Raw genomic sequence first — 22,239 nt, forward strand, 5'->3', positions numbered from 1 at the left:
AATATCTCACATTTGGCTGCATCATCTGGATTAAGGGTGCTCTCAATCAAAATGGAGATAAAGAAGGACTATCACCAATGAGTGGGATGACAACTGTCCTGAAGAGCAGATTCTACTCTCCAAGTTAGTCGACAGCCACACACCTTCAGTTAGTCCGTCCCAAGAGGCAAATCTCTACAGCATGGCAGGCATGAAAAGCTTCTGGAATAAAATAACTTTTGAGAAAGGCAAAGGTCTCAAATGGGTAACAGAACGCAAGGGGATTTGAGGGTGCTTCAAATACCTGTATACTCGAAAGCAAAAGAGTTTAGAGAGTAGATGGGTTTTCCTAACCTTCTAAGATCTGGGGTTTGGAATCTGCACTTGTCTTGCGCCAAACAATGCGAGCACAACCGCCTGCCAACCCCATAATGCCCCTTTGCTGGTAACTGCAATTGGGATCATCTGTTTCCAAAGGCAAATGAAAGAAATCCCAGACTCAGCAGGTAAAGGAGGAAGAGCTCCCAATAAATATTGTGTTTGATAACGTAAAGGATGCTTGCACTTTTTAAGTCTGAATGGATATTTTGTTCCCAACTTGGCATCTTAAGCAAAACAGCTTCCTTTATTTGCTCTCTTCACCTCCATCCCAAACAATCCCCTTTAAGAAAAGTTCACAATCTGTTCCTCTGGTAAGCCAGTCTATGCTAGACAGAGTGGGCAGGAAAATATTGTTTTAAGATAAAAATTTCCTCAGGCTTCTCAAGTGGATAGTGCCACTACATGGAGGATTCCCTCAAACCTGTTTATTGGTAAGAAAAGTTAATGCTTTTTTCCCCCCAAGACATTTGATCACCTGTACTCCTAAAAGAAGAAAATAATTGAATCCTTTAAAAGCAAGGGAATGGGTGAGTACAATGGGACGTCTCTTCTCTAACAGACTGGCTGTACTGTTTCAGGGTGTGAATACTGTAGAAGTTCAAGATTGCTTTCTCAATGAACTTTACAGAGGACAAACAGTTCACGAATGAGGTTGGGGATAATGAGATCTAGGACAGTGCTGAGTCACAACACAATCCTGTCCTTCCCCCAAATGGCATTAGCCTCCTCTCGCAAACTGAGGAGAATGATCTACATGGGAACTCAGATTATTCCAAAGGGACAGACCTCTCCGCTCCCCACTGTGGCAATCTAGTACCTTCCATCCAAAGATGTCCCAGTGCTTTACAGTGAATGAACCTCACAATACCCCAGTGAGATAAGCATGATCATCCTTATTTTACAAAAAGGGAAGACAAAGAGAAGCCTAAGGCCTCATCTTCAAAGATGTTCAGTCCTTGCACCTTCCTTACTGTCGCTGAGTGTTTCTGGTGTTCAGCACTTCTGAAATCAGTTCCTAGGATACTTGCCCAGCGCTACACAGCAAGAACGTGCAATCAGGAACCAAACCCAGACTCCACTCCCAATCTGTGCTTTAATCACTAGATCATGATCCCTTCCTACTTTGTTTTAGAACTGAGCTAGGAGATAGCAGCATCATAAACATAGCATACTAGAATGGATACTAATGGAATGGTTAGTGTGGCCTGGGCCCATCAGTAAGGACATGAACCAAGCATTACAGCATCAATGACTACATTTGACCCAGGACATGGACGGCTGTTAGTCAGCCTGCTGCAAGCCATCCAAAGCAGTAAGACTGAAGGTGATGACAATCGGCAAGGAGGTGTATCCTTTATAGCAGTCTGCTACTATCAAAAGCTTTCAATGGAAGGGAGCCAACTATTAAAACAACATCCTTTCTTCTGAATTACAGGAAACAAATTAGATTTGACCTAGTATCACTCTGCTCCAAAAGAGTGAATTGCAATTTTTTTTTTTGAGAAACGCAGCGGGTTTACTTAGCTTTAACCAGAGGTGAAAGTAAGCCGGTACGGCGTATCGGCAAGAGCTGGTACACAGCTGACCGTAGCAGCAGGGGGCAGCTTCCCCAGGCAGGCGATTTAAAGGGCCCAAGGCTCCTGGCAGCTGCCAGAGCCCCGCTGCTGGAGCCTTGGGGTAGCAGTGGCAGCCAGGAGCTTCCGGGGCTCCAGCAGCGATTTAAAAGGCCTGGGACTCCACTGTGGTAGTGGCGGCTGGTGCCCTGGGCCCTTTAAATTGCTACCAGAGCGCCACTGCCAGAACCCCGGGGTAGCAACGGCAGCCCAGGGCTCCGGCGGTGATTCAAAGCATCCAGGGATTTAAAGGCCCGCCTCTTCCAGTTGAGGCCCGGCTCCTTCCGGTTGAGGCCCGGCCCCCTGCTCAGGACTCCGGCATACCGATAAGTCCTTTAGGTTTCTTTCACCCCTGGCTTTAACCAGCAAGATCATGATCCCTTCTCTCTCTGATAACTTGATATTTCGTAAGTTCCAGGGAAGCCATATCAAAATGTGAAAGAACATTAGCAATACAATTTGCACCATCGGTGCATTCTCAGCATATCCGTGGAGACGAGATGAGAAAAATTCCTTGCAGTAATTTACAGCTAGTACTAAACAGTAGGCAGGAGGAATTCAACAACACGGTTCTGCTTTGGTGGTGAAAAAAATCATGTCAAACAACATTGCAGGTGAAACTATTCAGACTTCGTTTACTGAGAGATAATCACCAGCCTTCAGTGAGGCAGATGCTGAGTGGAAACTGAAGGTGTTCAAAACTTTGTGGGATTAGTCCCTACAGCTCCTAACCATGGAGTCTTTGAAATACAGAACACAGACTATCTCAAACTTGAGAAGAAACTTTCTACTCTTTGGCTTTTATCTTATATATATATATAAAAAAGGAGCAAGAAGCTCCAGCTTCTAACATCTTACTGAAGTGTAATATTATGTAACAAACTAACAAGCATGAAATATAAGTTTAGGGATAAGGAGGGGAAAAAATCCCAGAAAGCTCGGAGAGCAGGGAAAAAGAACACCTATGTCAAAAGGTCCATGGGCTTTTTTCTTCAGCATTGTATCAAACCCCTTCCATGCTGTCTACAGAGTTAACTGCTAGCTCTTTTCTTTTGTAGGGTTTTCTTTTTTCTTTTTTTTTTTTTTTTTAAAAGAAACAATTAAATACAAAGATTCTGTTTAAAAAGGCAGGAATCACATTTTTCACATGACAACTTCAGTCATAAGAGATGTACCAGAAACTATTTCTTTCATCTTCCCTACACCAGTCTAGACAGTAGGTTAACTAACTCCTAAAAAGCAGTGTAAAGTAACCTTAAGCTTCCTTATTTCTGATCATTCACTTAGGCAGGTCAGAAAAGCTCTCAGAATCTGTTTTACTGTTCAAAGCCCAAATGAGTAAAAACAGTTTCAGCATTTACTGACCAATAGTATGGTAAAAACAGACAACTAAGAGAGGATCTGAAATCTACAGTTAACTGGAGGGTGCAAATAATAAACAGAAATTATTTAGGATGGTAAAGGGGGTAAAACTAGGACTAATAGGCACAAATTAAGAAAGGAAAACGGAGTCCAAATATCAGGAAAAATTTCCTGGCAGCAAGAAAGATATATTAGGGTGTGGAACAGCCACCCAAGCAGATCCCTAAGATATTTAAAACTAGCCTGGACAAACCACTGGGAAATTCTTAGCTGCACAGAATTTAAGTTGAGATGGGACCAGTAGATCATCTAATCCAGGGGTTCTCAAACTTCATAGCACCGTGACCCCCTTCTGACAACAAAAATTACTACAGGACCCCAGAAAGGGGGGACTGAAGCCTGAGCAAAGCCCAAGGCCCAGCCTAGGCCGGGGGCCTGTAACCTAGCCCAGCCCCAGCAACTCTAAGCCAGCCCTGGCGACCCCATTAAAATTGGATCGCGACCCACTTTGGGGTCCCGACCCACAGTTTGAGAATTGCTGAATCTGATCTCCTGTATATCAGAAGCCATTAAATTTCACCCAGTTACTCTATATTGAGCACAACAGCTTGTTTGGCTAAACCATAACTTCCAGAAAGGCACCCAGTCTTGATCTGAAGAGACCAAGAAATGGAGAGATATACTGTAGCAAACAGCTCTGCTCTGGCATGTCTTAGGCCAGGTCTTCACTACAAATTTTTGCTGGCATAAACATGTTGGTCGGGGTATGATGAGGTGTGATTTGTGACCGACGCAGCTGTGCCAGCAAAAGCCCCTAATGCAAATGCACTTGCACCAGCAAAACTGCTCTTTTGCAGACGTCACTTATTTCACTGACAGGGTTGGAAGACACTATGCCAGCAAAAGTGCAGTTTTGCTGGTGTCAGCCGTGCGCACACTAGAAGTGCTTTGCCAGCGTAGCGCACCAGTATGTCTATATTGGCAAAGCACTCCTACTGTAGACCTGGCCTTCGGATGTCTTTTCTTCCATATCTACGAACAACAGGATCCTGCAGCACACAGGGCTCTCCAGTGTTCTGACGCTCTCTTTTTAATAAGAGTCACAGCTCGTGCAGCTTTCACACCATCAGGGAAGCCTGACTGGGTGGCATGGTTGTTCCGTTTTCCTCTAGTGGAACATTCCACTATGGAGAGAGGGGAGCAAGAGAGCCCAAAATACATGTGGAATATTAACCAAGGTCTTTATAAACAAAAGTCTGGAAAATAAACATACATTCATCCAAATTATGGGGCTAGAATTCAATCAAGGAATTCTCATGGGGTATGTAGTCATCAGAATTCTGGTTGCATAGCCTTGTACTTTTAACAGGGTGAAACACATTTGTGTTAAGGAGGTTCCTGGAATTTTCTATTTATCATCCATGCTCTTACCCCAGGATGTATGTGAGGCATAGATCTTTCAGCAGGCCCTCAACAGAATTTCACCCAGTGCGCTGTTTTTAACGGTACACAATACATAGATCTGCTTCCTCACAATTTGCTTCCAGTCCCCTCCTCAACATTCCTTGCCCAGTCGAGCTCCCTGCTGGCTCCTGCTACTGTGTTCCCACTGCCAAATATGAAAATCCCCACTGGCTCCTGGATGGCTGAATGGCAGCAGTAGCATAGGTCTGTCCTGGCTCAACACCTTAATTTCGTAACACAGAGATGTGGCCTCACAAGAGTGAATTTCAAGATCCTTTCAGCATTAGTTGCAGTGTGTTTAACATTGTAATGCATGTATTCGTCTATTAGAATGCATGTCTTCAAAGGTACTTCTTATGTAGGGTTGGAAGGATTAAAATTTTTATTGGTAAGTATTTTTATGGTAAATGTTGATTTGATTTGACTGTACACACATTGATGAAAAAATATTTCCATCAATAATAGAAATTTATAGATGGGTGAATTAAGAAAGCTGCTGCCTGAGAACTTACAAAAGTACTTATCCGTAATTCAAGCTCTAGTATGTTTTGATGCGAAGTTGATACTTCGTGTTTTATTGGTTATACAGCTTTAACTTTTTGAATTGTAACAGCTACTTCATTAAATAAATTGTCTGACATGCCCCAAATTTCCTGCAACTGAAAATTTAGATCAACCAAAAAATACTTAAAACTCATAATTTTGTACAACTGTGAAAATTTAAATACCGTATATACTTGTTCATAAGCTGAATATTTTTGGTAAAAATGTGACGCATCAAAGAGCGGGGGTTGGCTTACAAAGGGGTCTACTCCAAAATCTGATGGATTTTAAAAACTCTATGAAATCATTGAATTGAATATCTAATACACTGTCGTTTTGTTTACTTCGAGCATCTGCAGGCATGGAGCCCCTCAATTCCCTGTGGCCGCGGTTCGCCATTCTCAGCCAATGGGAGCTGCGGGAAGTGGCTTTTCACAAGAACTGAAACAACTTTACTTACTTTAGTGAGTGGCACCATGGCCCCGTGTGCCAGGCTGCAAAGCCACCGACTCAAGTAAGTGAAGTGCTTTCAGTCTGTGTGCAAACCTGCATTGGTAATAAAGCAAAACAAAACTGTTCCCCCCTTGCCTCCACAAATTTGGGCTGTAGTCTTGTGCCTACTTTACCTATACTGTACATTAATCCAGCCCTGGCCTCTCCAACACTGAATGTGTGAAATCACACTACACAGTGTCTTTCTCTGCAATACTACAGCATTCATGGCTTGTCCACGCTTGAAATCCTACAGTGGCACACACAGCTGCCGCAGCACTTCAGCGTTCTCCCATCAGTATAAGTAATCTATCTCACCAAAAAGCAGTAGCTACGTTGACAGAAGAATTTTTCCATCGATCTAGCGCTGTCTATCCCAGGGGTTAGAGTGGCTTAACTTCATTGCTCGGGGGTGTTGATTTTTCACACCCCTGAGTGACGTAGCTGGACTGACTTAACTTTTTAGTACTTTAGGCAAGCTTTACTTTAGGCCAGGCCAGGAATCAAGTGTTGCCAACTCTCAGGATTTTATCACTAGTCTCAGTATTTGGCATGAGACGTAAATCTCAGTTTTCACATAAAGAAAGTTTCTAATCCTTGTGGCTATAGAGAATAGCTTAAAAACATGAACCGTAGAGGCTCAAAAATGACAAGGTATGTATAAAGAACTCAAAATATATTGTTCTTAAAAATCTCATGATTTTTAAGTCAATGTCATGATGTTTTGGGGCCAGATTAATGATTTTTGAATGACTGAGGTTAGTAGTGCTGATACTGCTTTCTTTTGAATGGTGCAAATACCCTCTTCATTTCAGCCAGGCTTTGCTACATATTAAGGCCGGTGGAAATAGAATGCGGTGTCCATAAAAGCTGTTGCACATGAAGAATGTTTTCAGTGCAGATCTGGGAGTCAAGAGGGTCTTTATAGCTTAAAGTGTATTTTTGCACCAAAACTAATATGTGCTGGGTAACAAGCAGATGTGTAATAAATTTCAGAATGATATATTTTTATATGGTTTATAAAATAAACCAACAAAACAAACATGAATTACAGCTGACGTGACACCCATAAACATATCTGCACACCACGCAGTGAGTTACTTTGGTAGGTTTAAATTCAAATCTTATGTGTTATTCTTGTGTTTCGTTTTATTACTTATTTTAAAGTGTACATATGCTACCACCAGAAAGGTTCACAAATTAGGGCAAAACACTATTAGTCAAGTGATGCTAAAGCATGGAAGAAATTCCTTTTTAAAAGCCAAAAATCTAGATCACACTGTTTTCATTGAAAAGTTAAACTAAATTTTCCTATTATCTACAAAACATCCCCTCAATTGTGAAGGGATCTGGTTTTACAGCGATACTGCCGTAAATTATACACAACATATTATTTTATTTATTGTCAGTAGCCCTTTTTATTCCTCAAACTCAGTGGACATGATGAACAGTAATTTGGGCCAGGATAAAAACAAAAACAAACTACACCACAAACAGACCCAAAACATTAACTGTGCTGCAGCTAAGATACTCTGCAAGACCATCCAAGAACAGGGGGAGTAAAAAGTGAAGTCATGATACATGCAAATACTGTGATGTCATTTCTGGCCTTAAAATCAACATTCTGTACAGGGACAAGCAGATCCAGGCCTGGTCAACAGCAATCAGATACTTTGGGGATTCAGAAAAGAAAAAGAAAAAGAAAAATAAGGATACCTTTTTTACACTCAAGTGCTGTCTCTCTTATAAAGTTTCACCAGCAAAAAGAACAGATGTGATGGTACTAACATCTAGTACTAGGGCCAGCATATTAATTTTATACATGCTGATTAGAGATCATATATTTATCATAACTTGGAGAAGAGGACTTCTGGAACTTGAGAGGAATTATTTACCCAAGAATGAGCTACTTTCAAACACTTTCAACTGGCAACCTATCCGGAGAAAACCTGAGAGAGTTTCTGCTCTTTATGTGGAGGAGCAGGTGGGAACTTAGCTTTAATTTTAGGCATGAGTTGTCATACTGACATCAATTGGTCTATTAACATGCTCAAATTAAGCATGTGCTTAAGTGCTTCCCTAGATTGGGAACATAAGGGGCACAGAGAGGAGATGACAAGTGAAATCTTCCACCCATATATGGTAGAGGTTTTGGAAAGAATGAATAGGTTAAAGGTGTAGAATGAGAATAAAGGCTGGTGCTAAAACTTTAAAAGGCTTCTTAGCATTTAAATTTTCAACTATCATACTGTGCAGTACATTGCTTTCTTTGATGGGGAAATTAATACATAAAGTTATGAATTTAAGTGGTTTTACAGGGTTGTTAGTGCCTCATACCTGAGACTGACCACATGCTTAACCCATAGCACTGAGAGTAACAAATAAAGGCAGAGCATTAACAAGCAAGAGGCAAACTACTTGTATGTAAACCAAAAAATGAAACAGAGATCAGAGATTTCAGAGTAGCAGCCGTGTTAGTCTGTATTCGCAAAAAGAAAAGGAATACTTGTGGCACCTTAGAGACTAACCAATTTATTTGATGCATCTGATGAAGTGAGCTGTAGCTCATGAAAGCTTATGCTCAAATAAATTGGTTAGTCTCTAAGGTGCCACAAGTACTCCTTTTCCTTTTTAGAGATCAGAGAGTGCTTACACAACCAGAATATTTCTTTTTAAAAAGGGAGTTCAGGTAGTTGTCATTTTTAATGTGTTACGCCCTGATTCAGGAAATTAGTTGAGGCTTCATGTTCTTGAAGTTAAGCACATGCTGAAGTATCTTCCTGAACTGGGGCCCTGATATCTGCACAGTCAAATGGCAGCTGGGGAAAGAAATCACACTATGGTTGCTTGTATTCTCATATTTAAAACAAACAAAAAAAACAAGTAGTATTCCACTGGTGACCAAGCACTTATGAGGGCTTCATAACTCCCTGGTGTTGTTAAATATGCCATTTTACAAGATATATATTCTTGTTGGTAGTCATCTGATGCTTTGTGGCATTGCTGCCTTGGGACAGAAATGTAATGAGATGATGAAACACAGAGATGTCTAAATGTAAAGTTACCTTTTGGTTTAATACCTCCTGCTTAGCTCTCCTTCCCCAGTTCTTTAGTATCTTCCCCCACCCCTTTATACTTCAAATTTTAACAGAGTTTTGTTTATTTTGTTCTTCTCTTTTGGCAGGCCTCCTGCAATCCTCTACAACTCCAATCGTTTGCAAACAGCATCTGCACTGACAAGATCAGGAACTTTCATTCAAAAAAGTTACCGGAGAAGCCCCATTTAAAAAGCTAAGGAAAGCTTATGCTCAAATAAATTTGTTAGTCTCTAAATTGCCACAAGTACTCCTTTTCTTTTTGCGAATACAGACTAACACGGCTGCTAGTCTGAAACCTGTCATTTAAAAAGCTGGCATTGCGGAAGGCTGGATTCCCACAGTAAAAGCAAACAAAAGGCAATCAGGAAACAGTTGAGGGCAGAGACCCCCACATGTCTTTGAAGTCAATCAATCAGGTGGAACTCCTCAGCAAATCACAACTTCACTTCCTGAGAACCAAGTTTTAATCCTATCAACACGGGGGGGGGGGGGGGAGAGAATCTGTCTCTCTTCCTCTCTCCCCCTAGTCTCAGCCAAGACAGAAAAGAACAAAAATCACCGATGTAATGCTTTATAAAAATCAAAAACTCTGCCAGGATTCTGGAAGACTCTTCCCAAAAGTGGTCGGAAGAAGCCAAGAGACAAGTTTAACTAAGATTTCTAAGTTTACTAACGTTGTCTTTGAAAAGCAAGTTGCAACAAAAGAGCTGAAAACACCACCACCAGCAACGAGGAATTAACCTCTGATGGGATGGTTTAAAGCACCAGCCACTGAGAGAGACTTTTTTTTTCTTAAAAGGAGGAAAGATGGATGCACTAAAAAGAGAAGAGCAACTCCGTTTGGAGGATGATCAGTGTCGTGGCAAGTTTTCTGTGGGGGTAGTGTGTTGGGGCGGGGGTGTCAACCTCTACCCACCTCGGGGCCGGGGATAGAAACACTCTAGCTCATGATTGTAACACAATATCTCAGCAGCTGCTTCTCTCTCTCACCTCTTATCTGCAGTTACCAGGAGCTGTTAGAATTTAAAGGGGCTGCGCCCCAGCGCGTCATGGTGCCTACCACCACGTTAAGGACAAATCGTCACTGGGAAAGAATACCCCCCCCCCCCATCTCTGCCAACTCAGAGGAGTGGGGCGGCGAGCGGTGCAAACGCTACGCGTTCCAGCAGGAGCCAGGGGACCTGCCCCCCCCCCAGTTGGGCACCCAGATCCTTGGATTTATTTGGCTTTAAACCAGAGGGAGCTTTTAAAAGGAAGCAATACCAAAAAAAAAAAAAAAAAAATCTCCCTGCTCGCCTCTACGTAACGCCCTGTCGAAAGCGGACGCCATATTTTGTGTTGCTGATGTCGACAGACACAGGGAAACGTAGACATGTTTTTTTTCCTTCTCCCTCCTCCTCTTCTCTGCCCCATTCACCGAAACTTGCATGGGGGGGGGCGGATACGTTTAAACAAAATCAGATCCCCCCCCCCCCCCTCCAGCCTGCAGCTTCTCTCCCTGCTGTAATCCCCCCCCCCCTCCTTCCCAGCTGAAGTTCCCTTCACAAGCCCGTTTCCGAAGGCGCTAGTCGGGGAGGAAAAGTTGGGTCCGAGTGGCTGGCGACCGGCTGCGCTGCGCTGGGCTCCGGCGAGGAGCAGGAGCGCTCGCAAGTGCATGTGGGCAGCGAGGTTCCCGGGTTCGAGGGAGCCCTCGGCACTTCCCCTGGCGGGTCGGGGTTTCTTGCAAGCGGGGGGGGGGGGGGAAGGAGGGGGGGGAGTTTCTTACCTGCGCCCAGGGCTTTAGGCGGCGGCGGCACGAACTTTCCCCCAGTGGAAGGGCTCTGCCTGTCGCCACGCTGGGGAACGTGGGAGCCGGCTGGGGAGCCTGGGCAAAGCCCCCCTCACCGCCACCACCACCCCCCCCCGCAGCACAAACACTGGCAAAAAAAATAAAATTAAATTAAAAAAAAAATCCTTCGATCAGTGGGGATCTACGCCAAAACCCACATGATCTCTGACGTCAGCATGCGTATTTGCATACGATACCACCGGCGGCTCTTCCACCGGGGTCCCTTTATTTGGGAGAAAGTTAGAAACTGAAATTGACCCAGGCGCCTTTAAGAGACTCATTATAAAAAAAATTCCTCCCCCTCCGCGATCCATCCACGTGTGTCTGTGTGTCGGAGGGGGGGAGTTCTCTCCCTTTTGGGTAACTTAAAAGTCTATCGCTACCGCCAGTTTTTTTATATTATTATTATTTAGCTAGGAGTTGGCAGGGCCGGGAGAGAGATCATTGGATATGCCAAAAACTGCATCTACCTGGATCCTGCTGATGTTGTACCCAAGACCCCAATCGATCCCACTGAAATAGAAAACAAGGATAACCACTCCCACTGCCTCTTCCCTACCCCCCTAGAAAATACCACAGCCCCTCCAACACATTCCCATGCAACTGCCCCTCCCCATCCGCTTCTGGCATCTGGATCCTACTCATTTCCCCCCGCGCCCCAAATGGTAACGCTTCATGAAGAACAAGTGTAAACGCTCCTCTTACACCAAAAAGACCCCAATGCGTCCCACAGCGCCAGCGGCATAAATACACGGACGTGGGCCCAGAACAGGGCTCTGTCAGTTTTTGGTCCTAGTCCCCCCCAGATGCGACCTCCTAAAAAGCGAGCAAGCAGTAGCTGTTCCTGCTGCACCTTGACTATCCAGTCCATGATGAACCACACCTCAAATCTGGCATCTGGATCCCGCTGTGTTTTTGGCCACAAACACAGAAACTGTACTATGGGAACACAGAATAAGCTATGATTCTACCATTCTCCCCCGAGAACCCCCCTGGTCCCATCACATCCTCCTAACAGAGAGATGCAAACACTCTAATTTGACACCTGAATCTTGCTGGATTCAGCTGATGTTTGGCTGCATACCTCACACCCAGTTTTCCTGTGTAAACGTAGTTCAGGTAGACAGTGGCATTTTGCGGCTTGGGGTCAAAAACTGTAAGGATCCAGTCTTGGGGGACGGAATGGATCTGCTATTAGCAGCCCTCTTGTTCCAGGATGCACGGTGGGTGGGTGTTTTGCTCTTTGTTTAGGCATTATAATGGGGGGGGGGGGCAAGGCCAAAATTGGCACGACCCAGCGTTTAACAGCACTGTTGGAGGAGTGCATGGGGACCGGGTGTTTTGGGGAGCAGTAGGAGCGGCTGGATTCAGTCTCTATTATGATGGTACAATTTGAGGTCTTGGGTACAAAGAAAAGGCAGGATCCAGGTTTTACACAGCCCCCTTCGGGACGCTCTTCTCTAGTGAGGTTTGAAGGGGGCAGTGTCCGAAAATCCCAAGGCGAGACCCATTTTCTTTAAAAGTTCAAGGTGTCACTAATGAGCTCGGCAAACTGTTGATCCCCGACCACGTGTAGCAGCCAGAGAAGCCGGTGAGAACAAGGAAAGAGGCGGCATGCTAAACAGCCTGTGCTCCTCGTTTACCCAGTGTTCAGATCTGCCTGAATTCTGTCTGTTGGTGAAACAAAACAGATCTGTGAGGAGGCAGGAATGACAGTCCTGGCCTTTTCAGGCTGTGACTATGTGCATCTTGTGTATCAGCTGAAAACAAAGTTCCAATCACTGTTTACATTGTAAGGGCATTGATGAAACTTCTTCCTTATATAACTAGCTCGTTTAGAATCAGATCAGGCTACCTGGGGAGGTAGGAGGTTTTTTTTTCTCCTTCATGCTCTACTTCTAATGTAGCTTTTAAAACCTTTTATATTTTTTAAAGACTTCAGATCACTCTTGTTTATTGTTTTCTGAAAAATACTGTTTCTCAGTTAATGCCTGAAATTCCCATTCATCTCTTGTAAACAGAGGGATCCTTTCACCCTTTAAAATTAAGATTTAATGTCTTTTTGGCTTTAACCTACAAGGATGTAGTGAGATAGGTTGCACGCTATTTTCTATTTACTTAAATTCATTTAAAATTCATATGTACTGATTGCATCTGAGTTCTAAATACCAGCCATTTATAGCAATCACAGGCTAATATGACTTGTGAGAAGCATGCTATCCTCTGAATGGCAGGGACATGTTATCTATTCTAAATTCATATTTTAATTGTGTATATAGAACTCTCCAAAAACCTGGAATCTGGACTTGGTTTTAGAACCACCCCTGAAGTTTTCAAATTGGTTTCATGTTAATAGTATTGTGGGGTGCATAGTTAGACCCCACCTTGCACCTTTGAAACCAGCTATATAATCTTGTTTATTGAACATTTTGTTTTTTCTGTCTAGAATGGGGGATTGCAAGATGCTTGCATTCGAATGTTTGAAGAAAAGCACCACGTTATTGTAACTGAATAATCATCTAAGAAGGTAAATATGTTAAAGTGATGTCAGAAGACTTTTTTACAGGGGCACACTCAACTGAGTAGGTGTGTTTTTGACTGCCTGGTTAAGCTTAATATCTGTGAGTGTTGATACCAAAATTGATTTCTGCCTTTCTCTTCTGTGGTTCCAACTGAGGTTTATGCTTACCTTTTAATGCTCTAGATTTAGGTAATAGGGGTGGATAGACATACACACTCTCCACTTATATTGAAGGCACAAAAGATTACTATTGAAAATAGCTGAAAGTTTCCAAATTTTGAGTTATTTTTGGTCAAATGTTTTTATTGACAGTTTTGATTTATTAAAAAAACCCTTCAACTCAATATTTGCAAATTGTGGGTCTGGGGGTGGGGTGGAAGATCCTAGTGAGGGGCAGGTTGACCAGCTACAGAGCCAGTTCAGAATTTTTAGATTTCTGACAAAGGGATGAACTTTCAAACAATTTTTTTAAAAATCATCTCTGATGACTGCCCTCATGTCCATAATTTGTAAAATGAAAAGAAACAAAAGCCACAATGTTTTGGTGCATCTGTGTGTTTGTGTTTCTAAAGGAGCAGATGAACAAAAAAGGTAAAAATCCACCTGCTTTTGAAATGTTCTGATTTTCATTTATATTACAGCCCCTTTAAAGGGTTCTGGCAGTGCAAAGAGACCTGTGGATAGGCGTAAATGTCATTTGTATCCATTTAGAGTCACCTTTACAAAGTGTAAATGGACATAGATGTAAATAAAAATCAAGCCTAAAAAGTATCCTAAACATTTAAAGGGCCAATTCTACCCTTGGGTCCTTAAAGTCATATAGCAAAGACTGTATAACTTGTACCAACAATGGCTTCTGCAGTAAACTATCTGTTGGGATTTGTTTGTCCTCCAAAAATATGTATTCCATCAAAAAAGGTTAGTGATCTTCTATCACATAAATGAGCCACAATTTGATCAAAAATTGGAGAATTTGGTCTTATGCAAAAATTATTTGTGTCCTGCCATTTGATATGAACAAATTGGGAGCAAACTGCTCTCAAGAAATTTATTTCAATCTCCTGTTGGAATAACGGGTATTGCTAATACTCAGCAGATGCACAACTTCTGTCATTGTCAGTCTGGTCACATGATTTTGCACATTTCAGTTAATTCACTCATCCCCACAAGCTCTATTTTGCCTTTGGATATCATGTTGATTTGTGACTTTGGTTTATAAGCCCAATCAGTGGCCTAACTGCTCCATATGTAGCCTTTAAAATATATATATTTATGACAGATATATGAATACTCTTCTTAACTTTCAATAGATAATAATCACTTATAATTAATACAACTTTAAAACTGTGTTTAATGGATTGATGGCAATGTAACAGAGTGGGAATTGCCTATACATTGTGTGAAAGGGTAAGTTGCAACATTCCATTGTGTGGGACCTGGTTCTCAATGGATAAAAAAACAAAAGCCATGTTGATTACATAGCACAAAACACACATGCACTGCTTCCCACGACAGTGAGAGCAGAGATCCCTCTTGTTTTAAATATTATGGCTTCTTATTTTCTTATGATCAGGGTGTCTAGATAATATGATGATTTGAGCTCCACACCTAAAACTGCCAGCCCTGCTGTAAAGTGGGTAAAGTGACACCATCCTACATTGCTGAATTATTTGGATTTTTTTGCTTATGGCCAGGAATAGGATATGATGAGGGCATTCTTTGGTGTCACATATTGTAGATCATCTTTGGACCTTACAGTTTCATTCAACAATTATTTATTCTTCATATAGAACACTAATCAGAGTTAATGTGCTAGGTCTACTAGAGAATTGACTAGGAAGTCTGTTCTGAGTTGAAGGAGACAAGTGGTTTGCACAGAAATGCTTCAGTTCAACTCCACACATGACTATATTTTGCATAAGCATGGTAGGGGAATCCTGACCACAGCTTAAAATAAAAAAAAAGTCAGCTTGTGACTTAAGTTTTGCCCTCAGTGAGGCAGAGATCCACCTGCTTTTTATATCTTCTTTTGAAGAAAGGTCAGTCCTTAAGAGCATATAAAGACTATAATAAGTAGTGGAGCTCCTGTGGATCGTAACAGGAGGTTCACACACAGGTTTAAATTATCTCCTAGGCAGAGCAGCTGCAAAAGGTCTATGTACTACTTAAGTCCCACTTATGCCTTCTGTTATGAATTTCACTGATAGTGAGACTAAGGACGAGATCCTCACTCTCTCTCCAACCTCTTTACGTTGAGTAAATGGGCCTGAGCAACATAAATGTAGCTGAAAAGCCTCGTATCCAGGACAGCTGGGAGAGACTTCCCCCTGCCTCTAGACACTGCAGAAGATAGCCTAAAGTGGTCTGCCAAGGGATAGCTCCTTTCAGGACTGGGACCTTAGTCTTTGGGGCTAAAAGATGTTTCTCTTCTTCTCAGCCTTTTGGCTTAGATCACAGGTATACATCTTTTTTGTATTTGGGACCAAAGGGGTTGATAGACATTTTATAGATATAAAATAAAGCTTATCACTATTCATTATCTCTTTGTTCATTACAACTGAAATCAGAGTACAGTTCCAGTGTATGTTTCACTATTCACGCTCTTTGCATGCTGCAATTTGATTGGCTTGGGTAATGAAAATATACTAGGTAGTCTGACTTTTGTTTCTAGTCAGTTTTGCTTTCAGATTTTCACATGCTGTAGTGTTTGGGTTTCCAACACCGCAATGAAATCTAATCAAAACCTGTTTCCATTTATTTTTAAAAAATTGAAAAAATGTGTTTTGATTAGGTTTAGATGGTAAAATATTATAGGATTAATATTCTTATTGATTTTTTAAAAATATTTTTCCCTTTAAAAGATTCACAAGTTGTAAAATCAATGTCCATTAAAGAGACCCTATATTTTGGACCAAAGTTACCTGACGCTATCCCTTTAATATAGGGTACGTTCTCTGGCTGGAGACTTGCAAGACAGTGGAATTGCTACTGTAGGATCAGATCCAGCTCCTATTGAAATCAATGGGAGTCTTTCAATTTACTTCAGTGGGAGTTAGGTTAGGCCCCAATAGCTAATTTCACTATGATCGTTGTCCTCTTTGCCCCCTAGTTCTGCTATGGATCCATTTATGGATCTTCAATTGAATTAAATGGTGATTTTATTACAACTTAAGGGGTGGATTGGGTCTTGTACCATCATCTATGTCAGTGGAAACTAAGGTACCTGTAATACATTGTTTAAATGCAAAAGCTGGTACTGTATTCTTTTGCAGAGATCTTGATCTCTGTGCTACTGGCAGGAAGTGGTGTTTGGCTGAGGGTCAGGACACATGGTGCAAACGAATGGTGGCAAAACAAGGCTCTATATCAGTATCAGTTTGTCCAATCCACCCTCCCAAAAAACAAACCCCAACCTCACCCCTTTCTTCTTCTTCTTCTTTTTTTTTTTTTGCAAAGAAAGGACCCAATGAAAGCTTCCTACATACCAAGGCATTTTGGTTTCTGATCAGTTAAATATGTTTTCTTACTCATTCAGTTGTATAAATCACAAGCACAGGAAGAGCAGAGAGAGGCTGATCTGATGCATTATCTGAAAAACAAGACATTAAAATACATGTACAGAAAAGCACAGCAACCTAATTGGATCAAATCTTGGGTAGGACTGACCTTATGATTTTCAGGGCCCTATGCTGATGGAGGAGATCTGGAGGCAAGATGTGTTCCCCCTCTGAGCCTATGGCTGACAGGAAAGACTAGTTGCTGAGTCTGGAGTGAGAGAATCCCCAAAGTGCAACCCCTCCAAGTATTTGCTTGTATTGCCTGTGCTTAAGATGGGTCCTGGCAAAAGGCACACTGGCATCTCTCTTTTTCTGTTTCAAAACCTCCAGGAGTGCTGATCCCTTATCTTGGGAATCATCTGGTTTCTTCTTATAGTGATCAAGAACTAGTCATTGAACAACGTAGAACATGCAGCATTTCACACTGCTATCAGTTAAACACATAGGACTCAATCTGCGGCCACTGAAATGCTGATCACAATGAATGCTGCAGACACAGAAGAGAGATATTTAGCTTCAGAATTCTGCCTTGAGATTGCTGAGCTGCTTTGCTATGGAAGAGCGTATTCTCTGGTGACTTTTCTCCCTCCTCCTTCTGGAAATCAAAGGAGATGCAGAGCACCAACAACACCAGTGAGGTCCCCAGGAGCTGTGGATGCTCAGCAGCTCTGAGAATCAGGACCCAAATGTCTAGCTTAGAGACATCTCTTCTGTTGGGGTTAGGGGATCTAGTGTATAGGGCATTAGCCTGAAGACCTGGGTTCAATTCTTTGCTCCACCGCCGGTTTCCTGTATGGCAGTCTCTCTGTGCCTCAGTTCCCAGCTGTTAAATGGGGATAATAGTACTTCCCTACCGCACAGGCGTGTTGTGAGGATAAATATATTTAAAAGATTTTGAGGGGCTCGGACGTTTTGGTGATGGGAGCCATATAAGTACCTCAGATAGATCTCCAAATAGTCTTCCTTATTCGGGAGTCCAAATCTCCCTCTTTCACTGTGTGGTGTCTTTTAACAAAGCCACATGCCTTCTGCACTCCTACCATCTACCACCTCCTGCTAGGCCTTTGCATAGACCAACTAACTGAAGGGTTCTTTGAGATGCAGGGAAGTTTGAATTCCACACCACTGCTCTTGGTTTTCTGCAGTCAGGCAGATTACAGGATTTTCCAGTCAGTCAGAGAACCAAAGTGCTGAGTGGGCTCATGGAAGCAGCCTCTGCTTAATATTCCTCCTCTTGGACTTTCCACAGATCAGAGAGAGATGAATCCATTAACCTTTGATGAGACTGTCATAATTTTTCTTATTGTGCTTGCTAGTTACCAAAGCAATTTAAAAAAAAATTTAAATGAGGACGTCCTCCCTCACAGCCCATCTGCTGTGAAATCATAATGCACACAATTTGTGACTTTAAAATCATTTCCATGGCAGCATACTGTGATGTGATCAACCGAGAATTATGACCTCACTGAAGGATCAGGCAGGCAAGGCTGTGTCCAGATAAAGGATAAAATAACAATCTCTACAATAACAGTAACAGGAACTCAGCTACAGACAGGGGGAAATCCAATTCTGTGAAGAAGGACTAAAGCCTTATGCTGAACCTCTGCACAGGCGTGAATTTCACCCACAGCACATACATTTCTCTTTTGCTTTCATGGAAAAGTCCTCACCACTTGGATTTTTACATTATTTGTAGTACAAATTATTTTTCAAAATTCTTTGCATTTTGGGGGGGACTTTTGTTCCTGTTTGTCAGCCCTGGAAACCAAAAATCCTCTTTTTATCCTCAGAAACAGATACTGTGTGGGCCGTGGCAACACACATGTTCCCCATGCTACTCTATCATTGTGTTTCCACCCTTGCCAGAGAGACACCACTAGGGGGCGAGTGCCCCAGTTTTCAGCCCACTCAGTCTTCAACCGCTCAGCTCAAACTGCCGGTGAGGGTGACAATTGTGGTGATGTTTTGTGGACAACTGGACTGAAATGACCAAATTAATTTCACATGGGCTATCTAAGTGCCATCACATCAAATGCTATCCATTGTCTGTCACTAAAGACTTAAATCAATAGGAGCCTTTTCACTGATTTCAATGGACTTTGAATCAGACTATAAATTACAAACCAGGCTCCGACACTGCAAATACATACTCACATGAGTAACTGTAATTCACTGAGACTACTTGCATACAGAAAGATACTTACATAGCATGTACTTGCAGGATCAATTCCCTAGGCAGGATTTGAATGAGGCATAATGTGCCATTAATTTTTAGTCAGAATTGATTAATGGGAAGCCTGTGATGGGGATTCTGATTAAAAAATAATAGTAACAAAAAAATCAATGGCACAGTATGCCCCATGTTTGGCAATTTAAAGGGAAAAAACTAACAGATGAGACAAAGTTTAAGTATTGGCTGCTGCACTTCTATAAAGTGCCATAGGTGTGTCTGGTGCTTTTCACTGGGAATTAAGATGTGGTCCCTCTCTCAATGAGCTTTCATCTAAACTGAGAATGACAAAACAGGATACTGGCAAGATGGAGGAAAGAATACAGAAAGTTATGCAATTTCTTGGTTGGCACAATATACATCAGATTCTAATTTAACATTTATATTGTGGTGGTGTCCAGAGGACCCAGCTGGGATTTTGGCCTCATTCTGTTACATGCTGAACCAGTAATACCAGCCTCAAAAAATCAAAAATCATGAGTCAGAACATACCCATCATGAAATTAAAAACAAACAAACATCAAATCATGTTTTTAGTCTGTTTTTTACTTCTTAAATTCTCCCTACTCCTTTGCCAATGTGGGTATGATAATTTCAGGTTAAAATATCAACTTTTAATGGACCCAGAAATTAATGCGTCTCTCTTCTGCTCATATGGAGACTCAATTTACCCGCTCCTTGCCCTAAAATAGGAGAACTGCCATCCATGTCCTATTACTGTCTTGACTCCCTCCCCTCCTAGTTTATTTCCTTTTATAAGAGAAGAGCTGGATGATAAACAGTTTGAGAACCACTGGCCTAATTAATGCATCATGGATTCACACTTGCATATAGAATTGACATTACTTTTTGGCATTGATGAGTTACAGCTATACATATTACAGAACTTTAAACTTATATCAATAGTTCATATCAACAATAATGTCACTATAAAAACAATAAGGGATTAGTTTAGCCTTTTGCAAGAAACAACACTTCACTCACTCTCTTCTCCCCCCTTTCCAACTGGGCAGCACTCTTTCTCCTTACCCATGAGTTGTCTCCCTCTGCTCCCCTTCCCTTCTGCCCCCCACAACCTTCAGCACCCCATTCTTCTGCAACCCTTAATATGCCTCCTGCTTCCCCCAATGCCTGGCTTCCCCTGCTCTCCCCATCCATCTTTCACAGTAACTCTGCTGTTCCTAACAGTCCCTGTGTTCAGTCCAGCCCCTTGAATGACTGTCAGCCATGTTGCCCATGGGTGTGGCTTCAATCTAATTGAAATTAGTGGGAAGTGGCAGCCTCACTTCCACATGTAATGATACTGGAGGGAAATGGCGGCCATCTTGATGGTGTCATCCCCTTGATTGTAAATGGAGATGGTGGCCATTTTAATGAAGGGAAAAGTCATAATTTGATGACTTTCATTGTGTTTTGATTAGATAAGTAAAAAAACCCACACCCAAATCACTAGAGTTGTGAGAAAATGGTGAGAGTTGGCAATAGGGTGCACACACACAGGACAACACAGATCTTTGCCCCAAAATGTTCTTCTTTATTTTAAAAAAAACAATGAGGAGTCTGGTGGCACCTTAAAGACTAACAGATTCATTTGGGCATAAGCTTTCGTGGGTAAAATACCCACTTCTTCAGATGCATGGAGTGAAAATTACAGATACAGGCATAAATATATATTGGCACATGAAGAGAAGGGAGTTACCTTACAAGTGGAGAACCAGTGTAGAAGGCCAATTCAGTCAGGGTGGATGTGGTCCACTCCCAATAATTGATGAGGCGGTGTCAATACCAAGAGAATACCAGTGTGTCAATACCTCTTTATTTTATAGCTGCTGTAGGGGGTTAAAATTAGGATTGCCATCTCCAAGGTACAAAAAACAGGACATCTGGGATGATTCTGAGCCCTCAGAACTGGACAACTGGCAGTGTGTACTGAGCACCCTTACAGATTTTCCAGGACAGCTACGTCAAAAAAGAGACAATCCTGGGAAAACCTGGACAGGTGGCCACCCTAGTTAAAATCTCAAGCACTCCGTCTCCCTCCCACTGCCACTCGCTATATATAATCTGTATAGCCCATGATTACTAGAAATAATACCTAGCACTTACATAGACCTTTAATCTTCGAGGCATTTTACAAAGATTAGTAAATTAACCCATAAAATGAAAAAGCTGTGAAACTGTTGTTGAACTGCATTCTTTTAACGGAAGCCATTTTTGGAGAGACAACCTCGAGTTTTAAGACTCAAACAACAAAAATTACAAAAACAATGGAATCATTTTCTCTCTCCAAAATTGGCATTAAAAATGTTCCTGGGCTCAGCCTTTTTATGCCAAGTTTCAGCCTCAAGGAAATTTTTACTGCTTAGTTATATTCCGACCCCCTGAAAATAAAGCTCCTGAACTATTGAAGTGCAAATGGCCCAATTGAAATCAAGAAAAAATGAAGAGAGATAGATCAAATGTTATATTAAACACTTATGTCAATGCAGTTTAACAGCAGGAAGATATAAGCATGCTTATCCTGGGCAGCTTTAATGTTACCAATATACTCTCTTTTCAATAAGAGGATGTAATTAGTTTACTGATCCCTGGTTGGTGTATACTAAACAAAAAAATATATAATAATCAGTGCTTTTATAGTGCCTTCCATGCAAGGATCTCAAAGTGTTTCCCAACATTAACAGAATAAGCCTCTTACCTAGAGCTCGGTGAATAACTGATTTTTCAGTTTGGTGGCTGAACCAAACCAAACCAAACCAAACCAAAAACAAACAAAGAAAAACCAACAGAGGAAAGAAAATAATTTCAGCTCAACCTGAAAAAGAAATTTAGTTTTTCTCACCAATATGGAAAACTGAAAAGTGTATTTTGGGTGAAACAAAATGATTTGTTCAATCAGAAATGAGTATTTGGCCTTTTTTTTTTTTTGCAATTTGTTTTTGGGTATTTTTTATCGCTTTAATAATAAATCCAGCTAACTTTAAAAAAAATAAAAATTTTGAAATGAAATGAAAAGGCTAAACATTTTAAATATGTTCAACAAAATCTTTTGACTTTTTCAGGATTCCCCCCCGCCAAACACACACTTTGTTCTGCTAAAATTATTCACCAAATAGTTTTTGTCAACCTGAAACTGTTTTTTTTGGTGAATAAACTATTTATCCAAAAAAC

General features: G+C 41.6%; 1 protein-coding gene across 6 annotated transcripts in view; it reads right to left on the minus strand.

Moving 5' to 3' along the window:
• The window catches only part of ZHX2 (zinc fingers and homeoboxes 2), a 113,317-nt gene extending 102,408 nt beyond the window's left edge, over positions 1-10,909 (minus strand). For all 6 annotated transcript variants that reach the window (XM_073330223.1, XM_073330228.1, XM_073330226.1 and 3 more), the window contains exon 1: positions 10,698-10,909. The gene's annotated coding sequence lies outside the window, so the exon portion shown is untranslated. The remainder of the gene's footprint in view (positions 1-10,697) is intronic.
• Positions 10,910-22,239: the final 11,330 nt, after the last annotated feature.

This window comes from Lepidochelys kempii, chromosome 2, assembly GCF_965140265.1.
Source record: "Lepidochelys kempii isolate rLepKem1 chromosome 2, rLepKem1.hap2, whole genome shotgun sequence".
NCBI lineage: Eukaryota > Metazoa > Chordata > Testudines > Cheloniidae > Lepidochelys > Lepidochelys kempii.